Source organism: Lissotriton vulgaris, chromosome 7, assembly GCF_964263255.1.
Source record: "Lissotriton vulgaris chromosome 7, aLisVul1.2, whole genome shotgun sequence".
NCBI lineage: Eukaryota > Metazoa > Chordata > Amphibia > Caudata > Salamandridae > Lissotriton > Lissotriton vulgaris.
Window position 1 is genome coordinate 509,685,832 of NC_141695.1, and position 14,430 is coordinate 509,700,261.

A 14,430-nucleotide genomic window follows, 5' to 3' on the forward strand; every position below is an offset into this window, starting at 1 on the left:
GACACACCCCAGCATTGCATCACTTTTTCGCATATAGATACATCAGAAATACTGACGTATCTGTAACTCCATACGACATGATGCGTCATGTCGCAAGGAGGGCACACTAAGAAGTGACGCATCCCTGTTTCCACACAGCGATGCATCACGTCTCATAAATAAGGCCCTAAATGTGTTTATATCCAATATTCAGGGATAGTTACGTGTGTTTTCAATATTGTAACACAGCAGCAGCTCTTCAATATTACTGCAAATAATCACTGTGATGTCCTCCCATTTCTGATATGTTAGGCCTTGTTTTGATTTAAAAGAAACTTTTTTTATGTATATTGCATGAAACATTTCTCTGCAAAATGGCTAACTAGACTCTCACACATCAGGTATATAAAAAATAGATTAAAGGAAATAGTATTTAAAACAATCTGTTTAAGAAATATTCAAGGTCATTAGGGCAAAACTCTGGAGAATGGAGCTGTCTTTGTCAGGCGGCCCCCTGAAAGGCTGGGACCCTGGGACAGAGCCCACTTTGCCCATGCATTAAAACGTCTCATCGTAGATCACAGTTACTGGAGCCATAGCTTGCATAAATGTTAGTTCTCCTTATACATCGAACGCATAGCTTTCTCCCACAGAAGAGTTGATCTGAACAGGATTGTGGGAACTATGAAATTGGATGTGTCAGGTGACTTGTGCGAGCAATTGCCACATAGTTTATATAAACTGGAGAGTGGACCTTGATAGGAAAAGGTAAGTTAGATCATATATACTCGTTCTCATGGTGGAAAAAGCATTGACGAAGACCCACATTTTCACCTTGCACCCTCCTATAGCACATGCAAAACTTGTAGAAGTCCGTCCACCTCTATTTGAAATGGACCCTTCATCCATTTAGCATAACTATTATTGGAACCAAAATATGCGATCCAACTTTCAGTGTATCCACGCTGAATTAAACGAACTTTATCCACATGCATCTGGATTTTGAAAACTGTCACAAACAAGGTATTGTTTCTCCTGACCCATTTGTTATACGTGTTTGAAAAGGTTAAAAAAACAATGCATGTCTCGAGATTTCAAATTGGAAAAGAATTGCAGGTTTTAGAGTCCATGGAGCCATTGCCTATATAGGACTGTATTTACTGGTGCTGAATTGTTGTAATTCTACAATTTCCTCAAATCATGAAGGAGATTATATACCGTGCCCCTAGTCTTCAACTGAAAAGGAGATATCAAACAATTCCGGCAATAATAAACCATTTATTTTTACAGTTGACAAAGTACTCTTGAAATGATGCTTACTTTTCTTCCCAGGGGTGCAGATGCATTGTGATAAGCAAACTAGCAGCAAACAAGTCTATAGGATTTCTTCAAAATAGGAGGTGAATGTTATTATTGAAGGTCAAAGAAAAAGATCATGTGAAAAGCTGCCTGAAGTCAAAGCTGGACTTCATTATGTCTTCAGTTTCAAGCAATGCTACTTAGATTTCACTCATGCCTTAAGTTCGTTGAAAATGGGGTAGTGTCGGAAACAAGAACATCACATGATCCATGAAGGGAAGAGATGAGTACACAATGGGGCATATTTACAAGCTCCTATTGCCACCACGTCACCATTACTGATATTGTGGTGGCGATAGGGGCTGCGCCTTATTTACAAGGCAGCGTTAAGCCACTTAATGTGGCTTAATGCTTCCTTGTAAATAAGGCCCTCTTTCACACTATGTTAGCATGAAAGGGGTGGGCAGTGGATGTTGCGGTGGGCGTTCCACCGCAACACCCATTCATTTTGACGCTGCCCCCTATGTACAAGGGTGGCGTACAAGGAGGCAGCGCTAAAATAAAGACCAGGTAAATTCTGGTCTAAGTTGCCGAAACGAGGAGAAATGCATTATTGCTCCTCGATTTTGCTTTTTCCATTTGTGCAGCTTTGTGCAGCACACATGGAAAAAGAAAATTGCCATGGTTTGGTTCTGTACAGGAAGGTGCCCCTTCCTGTACATAAACAATCTTCAAAAAACAACATTTTGTCACTTTCATGTGTGCTGCATGAAGCAGCACACATGAAAGTGAGAGAATGGCATTTTGTGATTGTTTAGGAGCAGGAAGGGGCACCTTCCTATACATAAACTATCCTTCCCTGCACACAGACACCCTTGCACTACTGTGCAACTGGGCCTACATTGCTAAACTTAGCACCATCACAGGGGGAAATGCAAGGCTGCACCACAATCTTGTAGATATGGTGCAGTCTTGCGTTTCAGAAGTGGGCGATAGAGGAGTTAAGCTAAGAAGGCTAATGCCTCTCTCCGCCAATTCATTGTACATATGGTCCAATGTGTCTTCAAATAAGTAAAGGGTTTGCAAGTAAATATGCTAAGAATTGAATTAAAGGATGAGCGCAGCCACTGATTTACACCAACGTTGGGGAACAAAAAAACAAAGTAGTAGTACCAGTATGGTGATAGTGTGAAAGGACAGCTCTACCAGAATTCAAATGAACTCTTGATGATGTTTTATGTTAAAATTGTAAGCACAATACATAACATTATTTTGCATTGCCACTAAAACAGACACTATAATTATCATATTCATGGTACCCATTTTATCTATTGTGAAACGATTGCCTATCCATGCTTATAAACAGAGAATACCATCTGCGGTATAAACACAATTCTTGTTTCCCCGAGAGAAATATATCTGTACTCTTTGTACTTGAATATATTTCTGCGTTTCACAGATAGGACATTATTTAAACATAGAGGGCCTGATTCACGATCATAAACTTGCACTTTTATGTAACTTTTCTATTTTTTAGAGTTCACAAACTTACAACTGTAGAGACTCCACAGTCAGGGCGGAGAACCCCATACATTAAAAGATCGAACATGCCTATCTTTCTTTTAATGGACTTCCCTTCCCTGACTGTGGAGTCTCCACAGTCATTAACATATCTTTCTGATTCATGCCCAATCTCTCTAGCTGCTTTAGGCAAGTGTCCCTTTTTGACATGGTCAGCCCTACTTTTTGCCTTAGTACTGATGCTTTATGATTGAAGTTGTACTGGGTCCCTGATAACGAATATTGGCCCTGCAGTCTTGTTTTCTTCTCCTCTCCAGGTCAACCCAAGAAGTGAGAGCCCCGCCGGCTAAAACACCTCTGCACTTGAGCACCACAGCCTGAGTTTGAGTAAACCAGCGGTGTCCCCTTACTCCAGAGACCCTCAAGAGCCAAGCCCACCACTTGTCCCCAAGTCACCACGCACAGATTTTCTTTTTCAGGCACTTACCCATAGATTTTAACTTGTATTGCTCGAGGCTATCAACGTGAGCAGCAACCCCGCACTTGGACACACCAGGCAGGTAAATCCAAACTGCTGGTGGTTTCTTGGACATTGACCCCCAAGCACCTTATGTCCCAAGGGTACCATAAAGAACCACTTGCAAGTAACTGTATGCAGTGTATGTTTCTCCCATAGGGTAACACTACCCAGTTCGAGGCTCATAACCTCAAACACCATTATTCTACCATGTTATTGTATTATTTCAAACATCTATAACCCCAAAAGTTCTTACCCGATTCTGATGATATTGGTGTCTAAATTATATGAAAAGATGTGTTATTTTTTAAAATTGATCTCAGGTTTCTTATTGAGTGTGTGTTTAATTTATTGACTCTATGTGTACAACACATGCTCAAAGCTCCCCTCTCATAAGTCTAAGCTGCTCAAACACACTGCCAAAAATAGAGCACTTGGGATTAATAAAGTAATAAAGGTGACTCACAACTCATGAAAACCTTTCAGACTAAGGTTTGTGAGAGATGAAAGTTGTCTCATTTAGAGGGGAGCAGATGCGAGGAAAAGAAAAGAAAAAAATCCCCTTTAGCAATCAGTGTAGATCTTGAGGAAAATAACCAAAGTACCAAACTCCTGATATTTAAAGGTAGGAAGGAGCTTAGCAGAACAATAGGTCCAGGGTCAGATGATTCACAAGAATGTTGATCAAAAAATTGTCTGAAATGAGACAAATAGAGCAAAATAAAAGCTATACTAGGAACCAGAAAACACAAAACTTAGAAGGAATGATCAATAATTGCTGGAAAAGATGAGGAACAAAGATGTATAGCATGGGAGTGCAGAGCATGATAAAACATCAGGGATAGAAATGCTTTGACGCACATCTACCTTTTCCAAGTGCTGCCTTTTTTGTGCCAAAAATAGACCTTACCTTAGAGGAAGAGACTGGCACATCTTGGATTGGGACAATCATGGAATTCTCAATGGAGAGACCACAATCTTGCATTGGACACTTTGGGGCCTATTTACAAAGAAAAGGTGCAGCCCAGCACTGCAGGCAATTTAGCAGTTTGGCCCACATTATTTAAAAAATGCAGGGATGCATTTGTTCACAAGAATACAGTTCACCCTTATGTTTACTCTAGCATTAGTGCTAGTTAAAGCCGCCTAGCACCAACACAGACACCCTTGTGCCATGGTGCAAGGGTAACGGCGCTGTAGGGATGATTCCCTGCAATGTAGGCACCCTTGCAAGGGTCTCTGTGTTGCAGGGATGATTGCTTATGTGCAGGAAGTGGTCCCTTCCTTCACATACACCATCATTAAATGTGATTTGGTCCTTATATGTGTGCTGCAGAATGTACTGTGATTATGTCATTAGTGAGGTCATAAGTGATGTCACTGACCATGTCACAAGTGATGTAATATGTGAGGTCATAAGCAGAGCATTGCAAGGAAATAAGTTATAGGTAGCTCGGCTAAATCTAACTGTTGATTTTCTCTGTTTTTTTACAACTTAAATATGATGTATAACGTCCCTGTATCCTTTGTTATTTTCAGTGAATTTCGACCTTTTCTTAATTCTATTTCCTTACTGTAATATCCCTGTTAGATTTGATTTTTTCTGTGAATTTGTAAGGTTATTTTAATTCTATTTCCTAATCATAATGTCCCTGTCACCTTTGTATACTTTTTAATGTTAATTCCTAACTATAGTGTCCCTGTAACCTTTATTTTTTTCAGTGAATTTCTATGGTTTTCTCAATATTATATCCTAACTAGTTGAGGAAGGGGCAGGAGCTCCCACAAGCTCTCAGCAATCCCACTGTGTAAGACTTTTAAAAAATATATATTTATTGATTTTTACACATACGCACAGCACAATACAGCCAAAAAAGAAAACAATTCAAAAGACAGACAAATGTACACATCACAATATATCACAATATTACAGTACACACCAAAATACTTCAGTAGATTCAACCTAACCCAACAGAATCAATCCGTCTTATCCCTACCAAGTGTGGGATCTAAATTACACAACTCATGTCAAATAAGAACAAAGCAAAAAGAAGAGAAAAAAAGAAACAAAAATAATATATTTTAAAAAAGGGCCAAACTATTAGTTAATCAGTTACCAGCCTTACCCTCCTTCCAGGCCATTATTGGCTCCCAAATGTTCTTACCTAGTCCCCTCGCTCTCCTAAAACTTCTAGCATATATCCCTTTTTCTAAATTGTGGAGAAGTGTGGCTCACCGATTAGAGCGGCAGACCCTGAGGCATAGGTCTGGTCCGGACCAGGGTTCAATCCCCGTCACGGCAGGGTCTTGGGCTCAATGTTCTCAGACCCGATATTTCTCGCCTCGGTGCCTACTCTAATCATAGGTTCCACTCTGCAACTCTGGGCAATAGCTTGCTTAATCTCCACACTGGCCCTAACAACGCTAGGATGCCTGGCATCACCTTGGGGGTGCCCAGAGGTGGACACCTCACAGGAACAGGCCAGGAAGGGTTCCACAGCAGTATTCGTACAGCGCTTGGAGACCCCTGGGCGATAGGCGCTACACAAATCCAAATTACATTTACAACAGCCAGGAGAGTGGCCAGCCACTGTTGCACCACTAGTGATGTTTTATCTATCGCCAGTCTAATGACTGCCAAAGACACAAAAAAATTTCGCCATATAAGTTATGCGAATCTGTGCTAGCTTCTAGTGAAATCAGGGGGAGGGTGAGGTTAGTGGCCACCCCCAGTGAATTGAACAAAAAGCCTTCTATACCCTTGATGAGTATATGGAGCTGAGGACAGGTAGCAAAAATATGCATACTGTAAGCCTCTGGTGCGTTACATCTCGGGCAGGGTGTCCCGGAGGTCCCCACCCACTGTGCTATTCCTGCTGGGGTGAAATAGAGAGAGAATAGTGTTTTGTAATGCTGAGCTTAGAGAGAAGCTGACCATAGAACTGAGCGCCCTAGATCTAATGAGTCCCGAAAATAGCCTGCCTCAATCTCCAACTTATTTGCCCACGTGTCTCCATGTTTCTCCAGGTCATCTAGTTTAGTTGCTGCCAGGGCTGCATACAAACTACGGATTGAACACTCCCCTCCCCTTTCAATAGCCTCCATTATGTTGTTTTTAGCCAACCCACTAGTCCCCCCTTTCGTATTGCTTAAAAAATTGCGCACCTGGAGATATTTAAAAAAACTCCTCCTATTTAAGTGATATTTAGCCTCCAGACTTGAAAATTGCTGTACCTCCCCATCCGACCCCAACAGGTCCCCTATTTTCACAATCCCCTTACTTGACCATTCAGCCATAGTGGCATCGGCGAATATCATTGGGGGTAACGTTCTATTTTTATACAACCGAGTATATCTACTAAATCTTCCTAGGCCGCATTTCCTTGTGAATGCGGACCAGATATTGTAAGCTGCTCAAATGGTCTTGAATCTTGTCCTTTTGAAATAGGAATAATTGGTACAATTTAAGAAACAGTTCTCCATCTCTGGGCCAGCAATAGTTGTGTAAAGTTCGGTGGACATTGTCGTTATTCTAGGGTCTGACCCCCCACCTCACACCAACCCCTGCATAAACTGGAGTACTGCTGCCGAATATTAAAGTCTAAAATCCGGAGCCCCCCAGCCTCCTCTCTCCCTTGGTAAGGACATAAATCTGTACGCCCTCCTAGTTTTCCAGTGCACCCAAATAAACCTATTCAAAAGTGCCTCCAACTTATTAAACCATATAACCTCAAAAACCAACGGGATTGCCCTAAAAAAATATAAGAACTTAGGAAGAATAAACATTTTGATCGCATTCGCGCATTCTACCAGATAGAGCTGGAGATTATTCATCCGCACCAGATCCGCACTAACCCTAGACATTAGGGCTGCCAAGTTTCGTTCCACTACTGTATTTAAATCTGCAGAGATCACCACCCCCAAGTAAATAGCGGAGCTGACTACCCGGGGATCGCTACATCCTGTATAAGAGTTTTTAACTATTTGGGTCTTATTACTGTTTAGTCTATACCCTGAAACTCCACCAAACAAACATGCCTCTAATTCCATGTCTTTGATGGCTAGAGCAGGGTTGGGGGTAACTATTGCCACATCATCAGCGTATGCTAATACTTAAAGCTGCCTGCCATTCACGCTTATGGGTGGAATATTAGGGTTCCCTTACAGTCTACGTTATAAAGGATCCATATAAAGCACGAAGAGCAGAGGCGACGATGGACAGCCCTGCTTAATCCCCCTCCTGATGTACACCAATGCAGAAAGACCTTTGTTGATCCGAGCTGACGGTTCCCAATATAATGCTTGCACTTCTCGAATATAGCCAACTCCTAATCCATACCATCTCATGACTTCCCACAGGTAGTCCCAAGAGACCCTATCAAACGCCTTTTCTGCGTCTAAAAATAGGGCAGCAATAGGGTCTCCTGGGACTTCGGTGTTATTAAACAGCGTGATGACCTGTCTAATATGTTGGGTAGTGCCCTTACCTGGGATAAACCCATGCTGAGTTGTACTAACCATGCCCTCTATACCTTTAGCCAGTCTCTTTGCTACTATCTTGGAGTAGATTTTTGCATCAGAATTCATTAATGTTATAGGTCTATAGGACCCAGGACCTGTCGAAGGCTTACCTTTTTTTAAAATAACGATTTCTTCCGCTCCTCCCCTCGAATTAGGAATTGAATGTCCCTTCTGTGCCTGTTTAATCGTGTTTAGTAAATCTGCAATCAGCTCCTTCTGGAATACCTTGTAGAATTCCACTGGTATCTGGTCTGGGCCTGCCGCTTTGGCTGAAGGGAGATCCGCTAATGCTGAGGTCACTTCCTTCATGTTAATTGGCTCATCTAGTGTTTCTTTAACGTCCTCTGGTAACTCTGGTGCTAAATGTAATTAAGATAATCCTCGATCTCCTTGCCACCACCTCCCTCAACTGTGCCATAGAGATCGGCATAATACTCTCTAAACACTTCTCTGACTCCCTCTGACTCATCTACCAATGTTCCCTGCCCATCCAGAATTCCCTTGATTTCTCCTACTGCCGCTTGCTGCCTAATGCGAATTGCCAGGATATGACCAACCCTCTTGCTTAGGTCAAAGGATTTTTCCTTTTTAGCTAAATATTTAGCTGCCACCTTGCTAGCAATGTCCTCTAAAGCATCGGATTTTAATGTCATGATTGTTAACAATTGTTGCTCTACAGGCATACCTTGTTGAGTTAATAGACTGAGATCTTCCTCTGCCCTAGTTACCTTCCTCACAATTTCCTCCACTCTCCTCCTCTCGGATTTCTGCTTATGCACTGAGTAGCTAAGCGTCTCGCCTCTAACTTCCGCCTTAAATGCGTCCCAGGCATTGCCTACGGATGTGCTCCACCTATTGATCGTCCTCAAGTCTTTTATCGAGTTACTCATGAAGCTGTTGTATCCACTATCCTTCAAAAGAGCTCTTTCATATGTCCAAATACTTTGTTTCATAACTTCACCCATTAAGTTAATTGAGAGAATCAGGGGGTTATGGTCCGACATAATTCATGGGAGTGTTTCGATTTGAGATCTAGAAACTAAAGAGTTAGAAATCAGAAAAAAGTCTAATCTTACCAGGACCCTATGTGGGGCTGAAAAAAAGTACTACCCTCCCTCTGTGGATTCAGTTTAGCCCATAGATCTACCAATGCATTATGCTGCGCCATTGCTATTACTGCCCAGAAAGGTCTCTTCTTTCTACCAATATAACCTCCCCCTCTTAGGATCTCAGAGTCTGAGGGGCTGTTAATGTTAAAATCGCCACAGCATATGATCGGCTCCGGCAAACTAGCTAATTCTGTGTCTCCATAAACCGAAACCAAGGTGAATTTCTGCACCCTATATACTAGCTCTACTATAACCCACCTCCCCCACAAATTTTCAGCCTTTCTGGTGACTAAACAGTACCTCTCTCCAGCCAAAATCGCCACCCCTCTTGTTTTAGAGCCTTGCTTAGTATGAGCTAATAAAGCAAACCCCAGCTGCTCAAGCAGAAATCACTTCCCTCCCTCAACATGCGTTTCTTGTAAGCATACAAAATCCAGCTTCATTGTTTTCAATAATGCAGAGACCCGAAGTCTTTTCTGTACATCGTTTAGCCTGCAAACATTAATTGTAGCAATACGACAAGACATCAGAAAATGGCAAATGGTTTTTCTACTATTTTCACCTAATGTTCATTTAGAAAAAAATCATGTGTGCTGTGCTGCAAGTGCTGTGCGTGCCCTACCTCCCCCTGCCCCCCTTCGCTCCCCCCTACCCCTCCCCCCATGGGCAAATAGGTCAGGAAATGATCTATGTGTGGTCGCTTTTGGAGTGCAGCTGCCGCCTCCTCTTCCCACCCTTACAAACTAAACACCACCACCACCTCCTCGACTGTAACATTTAAACACCCTGAGTCCCTGAGCTGAGCCGTTACCTGAAGACTTTCATCCCCTTATCTCACCTGCTCCCTTCCCTGTACCACAGTACCTCCACCATGTACTCCTGAGCCTTGATCTCTGAAAAAAACATGTTCATCTGCCCTTTGGTGATGACCTTTATTTTGGCTGGGTACAACAAGTAGGCCTCCGACCACAGGGCCTGTATAGGAGCGATAAGCTGCCCCAATCTCCATCTACGCTCCACCGTAACGTGACAAAAATCGGGCCTTGCAAAAAAAGACACATTGTTAGAGCTGTTCGCTTATGGCTTTGCCTTCTCTAGAATTAATTGCCTTAACAAAAAGTTGCCAACAAATATGAGAATAGCTCTAGGTCTCCCTTCTTTAGACCCAACTTGCCCCCTCTTGATTGTAAACTGGAACAATGCACCCTCTGAATTTCTTCCTCCCACCGCCACGAGGACAACTCTGAAAAAGCCCCCTTCAGTAAGTTCACTACAAACAGTCTGACATCTTGACCTTCAAGTCCCTCTGCGACCCCGAAAAGTCTGACGTTGTTGCGACGCTGGCAGTTTTCGTAGTCCTCCAACTTCCACTGCACGTCCTCTGCAACTTTCTGCTGATCTTACTTAAAAGTGTGGAAAATTTAGAAGTCATCCTCCAGCTTCCCTGTCCTTTCTTCAACCTGAGTAACCCTCTCAGCAACCTCATCGTACAGTTTGTTCATTTTCCTTAGAGTATTCTGTACCTTCTTTGCTCCTTGTCTCCCCCTCCGGCTTTCCACCCTAGCCTCACTTTGCATAGTTTTTAGGGTACTGAATAACAAGTCTAAAGAAACTGGTTGGGGTGACACATGTGGTGCCGCTCGCAGCCGCAACCTGGGCAGTTCAATTTGGCTGATCGTTTTGCTGGATTTGTGACCTTCTGTCTGGACCCCCTGTTTGACGCCTTCAACGGACCCTGATTTGAAAGGACGCTGAGGCAGATACCGTGGTGAATACCGGGGCAGGGACTGCGAGACCCAGGGTGCTTTGCGCCTCTTCATCCAGCGCACCTGGTGTCTCTTCCCCGCCCCCAACTCCCGTGTGCTTAATAGCGGCTCGCGGCCCCCACTCCGCGGGATCCGCTCGCAGCCGCGACCTGTGAAGGACTGGGTTTTTCTAGGACCCAGCGGTGCCAGGGATAACACCTGAAACCTTCGTGGGTTACCTGTTCCGGCGTACAAATGACAGAGACACGGGACACTTCCTTCGGCGTCAAAGATTCGAGGTTTATTTACTGCAGGGAACACAGAAGTCACGAGAAGTACATAACATGTATGTTCAAGGAGACTGCTTCAAATTGTATCTGTGGATCGCTCCTTTTATACAGTTTTTCGTCATAAGATAACATGGCAAACAAAAAGGTTACAACCCGGTTCCCACGGTAAATTTCATAGGGGGTCGCTTTCATGTATTCAGAGCCCGGAACATAATCACAGTAGCATTTGCCGGTTCCCAACTGTAAAAGTACATCTTCCCACCATTAGTGCATTCCGTTCGGTTGTAAACGAATCAAGGAAGAGTCAGAAACAGGTGCAGAGGAAGACAAGGATAGCGAACAGATCGAAAAGAGTGTAAAGGGGGTGGTATCAGGAAACACGATTGCAGGGATCAAAGGAGATGTGCCTAATGAATGCACAACTGAGACAATAGACCGGCACGGCAAGATGAGCCTCGAGCGGGGCCATCTGCCTTACAGTGTCATCCCCCTCGTCATAAAGACACCCTCAAAGGAACACGTGTCTTCCGGAAGAGTTTGGGAATCCCAGGGTCACGAAGCGGACAGTGTCCATTCGCTGGCTACTTGAGGGCAAGAAACAAAATGGATGCCGTATCTAAAAAATGGAACCCGTGGGTTCAGATGAAGAAACCCACGAAACAGACGAACGGTTTAGGCTAGCACAGCGAAAACGCGTACACCCACTAAACTCGTCATTTGCGGTTCATAGATAGACATATTCGGGCGAGTCAAAAACACCACTTACAATTGTCACGGAACCTCAGACGCTCCTTTTGCCCTCATGTAGGCAAGCACTAATCGGAAATCAGAATCAGAATCGATCTCGATATTCATCAGACCATCCAGATGTTGCTGCAACATTATTCTATCCATCAGTGCTTCCTTGGTAACAGGTGGCCGTCTTATACACGTCGTAGCACAGAGGCCACATAAGGCAGGACCACACTGCACACAAAGACAACACGTGAACAGAAATGCTACAACAACCCCGATGATCATCAGAATTTTCCAACCCCACGTCGACATCAGGCCCCAAAACCACCCTAGTAGCGTCCAATCCCCTACGTCCACGTGTATGGACTCGGAGAAATTATGCAACTTCGAGATGGCTTGATAGACAGTTGGAGCGTTGTCAGGAATGAAAATGAAGCAACTCGAATGGATCACCTTACATACTCCACCTCTATCTGCAAGGACAACGTCCAAAACCATACGATTTTGTTACGTCATAAGCCTGTCCGCCTGAAGCTCTGCTGTAATGTTGCCAAGGGCACTTGCAGTGATATTAGCGGTCGATTCCACCACTCGAGTCAACTGTCTCAGGTTCCTACTATTGATCATAGGTCCCCAAAACGGCAAGAAACCCTTAAAGAAGTCTCCTGCTTCTTGGCCGGCAGTGTCCTCTTCGCTAATTACGCCTCTCACAACTCTGGTCTTGTGATAATCCGACCCAACAGTAAAGGTCGGCGGCAACAGATTCGCAATATAACATGTGCCTAAGAAGTCACGAGGCAACCATGTATATGCGCGGTCGTAGCAGACAAAGTAAGTACCCTTGGCAGTCAGAAGAACTGGGGAAGAGGCCGTCGGCAAAACATACGTTTCGGTACAGGCACTCCTCCCGAGCTGAGCTCGCGGACTTCGGCCAAGACCTTTCAGACAGAAATTACCGAGATGGGGTACAATCCAGTTTGGAGACGAGCTTTTAAGCTGCCGATCACCCACTGACATGCTATACTCAGCCTCACTCAGATCTCTGTATGCTCGCACCTCTTCCTCTGGGATAAGCGATGCGTCGAAGATATCCCTATCTAGATCGGCAATCGCTCTTGCCAAAGGCTTGTGGTACGGGCCAGGACCATGATCTGCAGTGCCCGGCTCTCGATGGGGGTAGGAATCTAGTGCGCTACGAAACATTGTGTGAAATGCTCGAGCTGAACCCTGGGAACTGTAAGGAAGAACCAAGTACGGAATTCCCCTATCGGTGGTATGTGGCATTAATCCACACACCCAACAGTTGGTAGTGTTCATCACCAACTGATGCTGATGAAGGAGCTGAACGAAGGAATTGTTAATAAATTCCGCACGTCTAACCTGCTTGTGTTGGGGTAAGATATGGAAGGAATGAGGAGAAACAGTGGAAGTAGGTTTAGGTTCAGAAGAAGGGGTAGGTGAAGCAGAAGGCAATAATGATTGTATCGCATAATACACTCCACCCACCAGTAATGAGGAAACAGTTAGGAACAGTAGAAACACCTGAAACATAAAGCATTTAGTACGTACAATCCTATGCAATTCGAATCTTTGTGCTTGAGTCCTCCCTACTTCCGACAACTTTGAGAATGCCATCCTCTAAAACCGTCCGCAACGTTCTTGACATACTTCGTTCTGTGTAGCAATAGTCAATCCCCAGGAGTTCCTAGGAATCGACGGCCTCCGACCTGGTGTCAGGACCTACTAAACAGAAGGAAGTACCCGCACGGCCCTACGGTCCACCCGGATGTAAGGTTCTTTTAATTAAACAATCTATACAAAATCTCCTAGCTGCGGAAAAAAACACACATATGCAGACAAGAACTCAGAATTCAAACAGAAACCACAGTTGTTCAAAAATGTTCAGAGTGATAATGGGGTTAACGTGGATTTCAAAAGGAAAAAGCAAAAATCATTTTATTAGTCTCTAGTATTGGAACAAAGAAAATATCTGTTTCTTCCAGGACGAGTCTGCTCTTCAAACAATTGGTCGGATGATGAAACAGAGTCCTGTCCGTCAGATGATAGTTCAGATCTTGAATTCTCCAATGACAAAGGTTCAATAGTGTTGTCTGGCTGCACTGAAGTATCTCCCACAGGCTGAGCGTCACTGAACGGCACAAAGTTCGGCAAAGCTTCGGTTTCAGATGAGGCGATGCCTGTCCTCACCCACGAGTCCGCTGGTAACGGTATCAGTACCTTTTTGGTGTGGGTGGTGTGCACCCAATGCTTGCGGCCCTCCAAACGAACAGCAGTTCTCGTGGCGAGGAGCACTTGGAAGGGTCCAATGAACCTCGGCTCAAGGTTTCGCTTTCGGACAAAATTCCTGGTAACCACCCAGTCTCCGGGTTGGAGTTGGTGGCCTGGACCCTCCGTCTGCCCGGCAGTGCTTCAAAGATCCGTTGATGAATTAACCTCAGTTTAACAGTCAGATCATGAAGGTAATCAATTAGCATTGGATATTCAAGATTGGTGAATGCACTGGGTCTGGGAACCCCCCAAATATTTGCAGGACGGCCGAACACAATCTCATATGGGCTGAGCCCTACTCGAGAGTGTACGGTCGCCCTAGTTGACAGAAGAGCCAGGGGCAAAGCTTCAGGCCACGAGAGACCAGTCGTAGCCTGAATCTTTGTGAGTTTGAGTTTTAGAGTACCATTGTACCCCTCAACCAA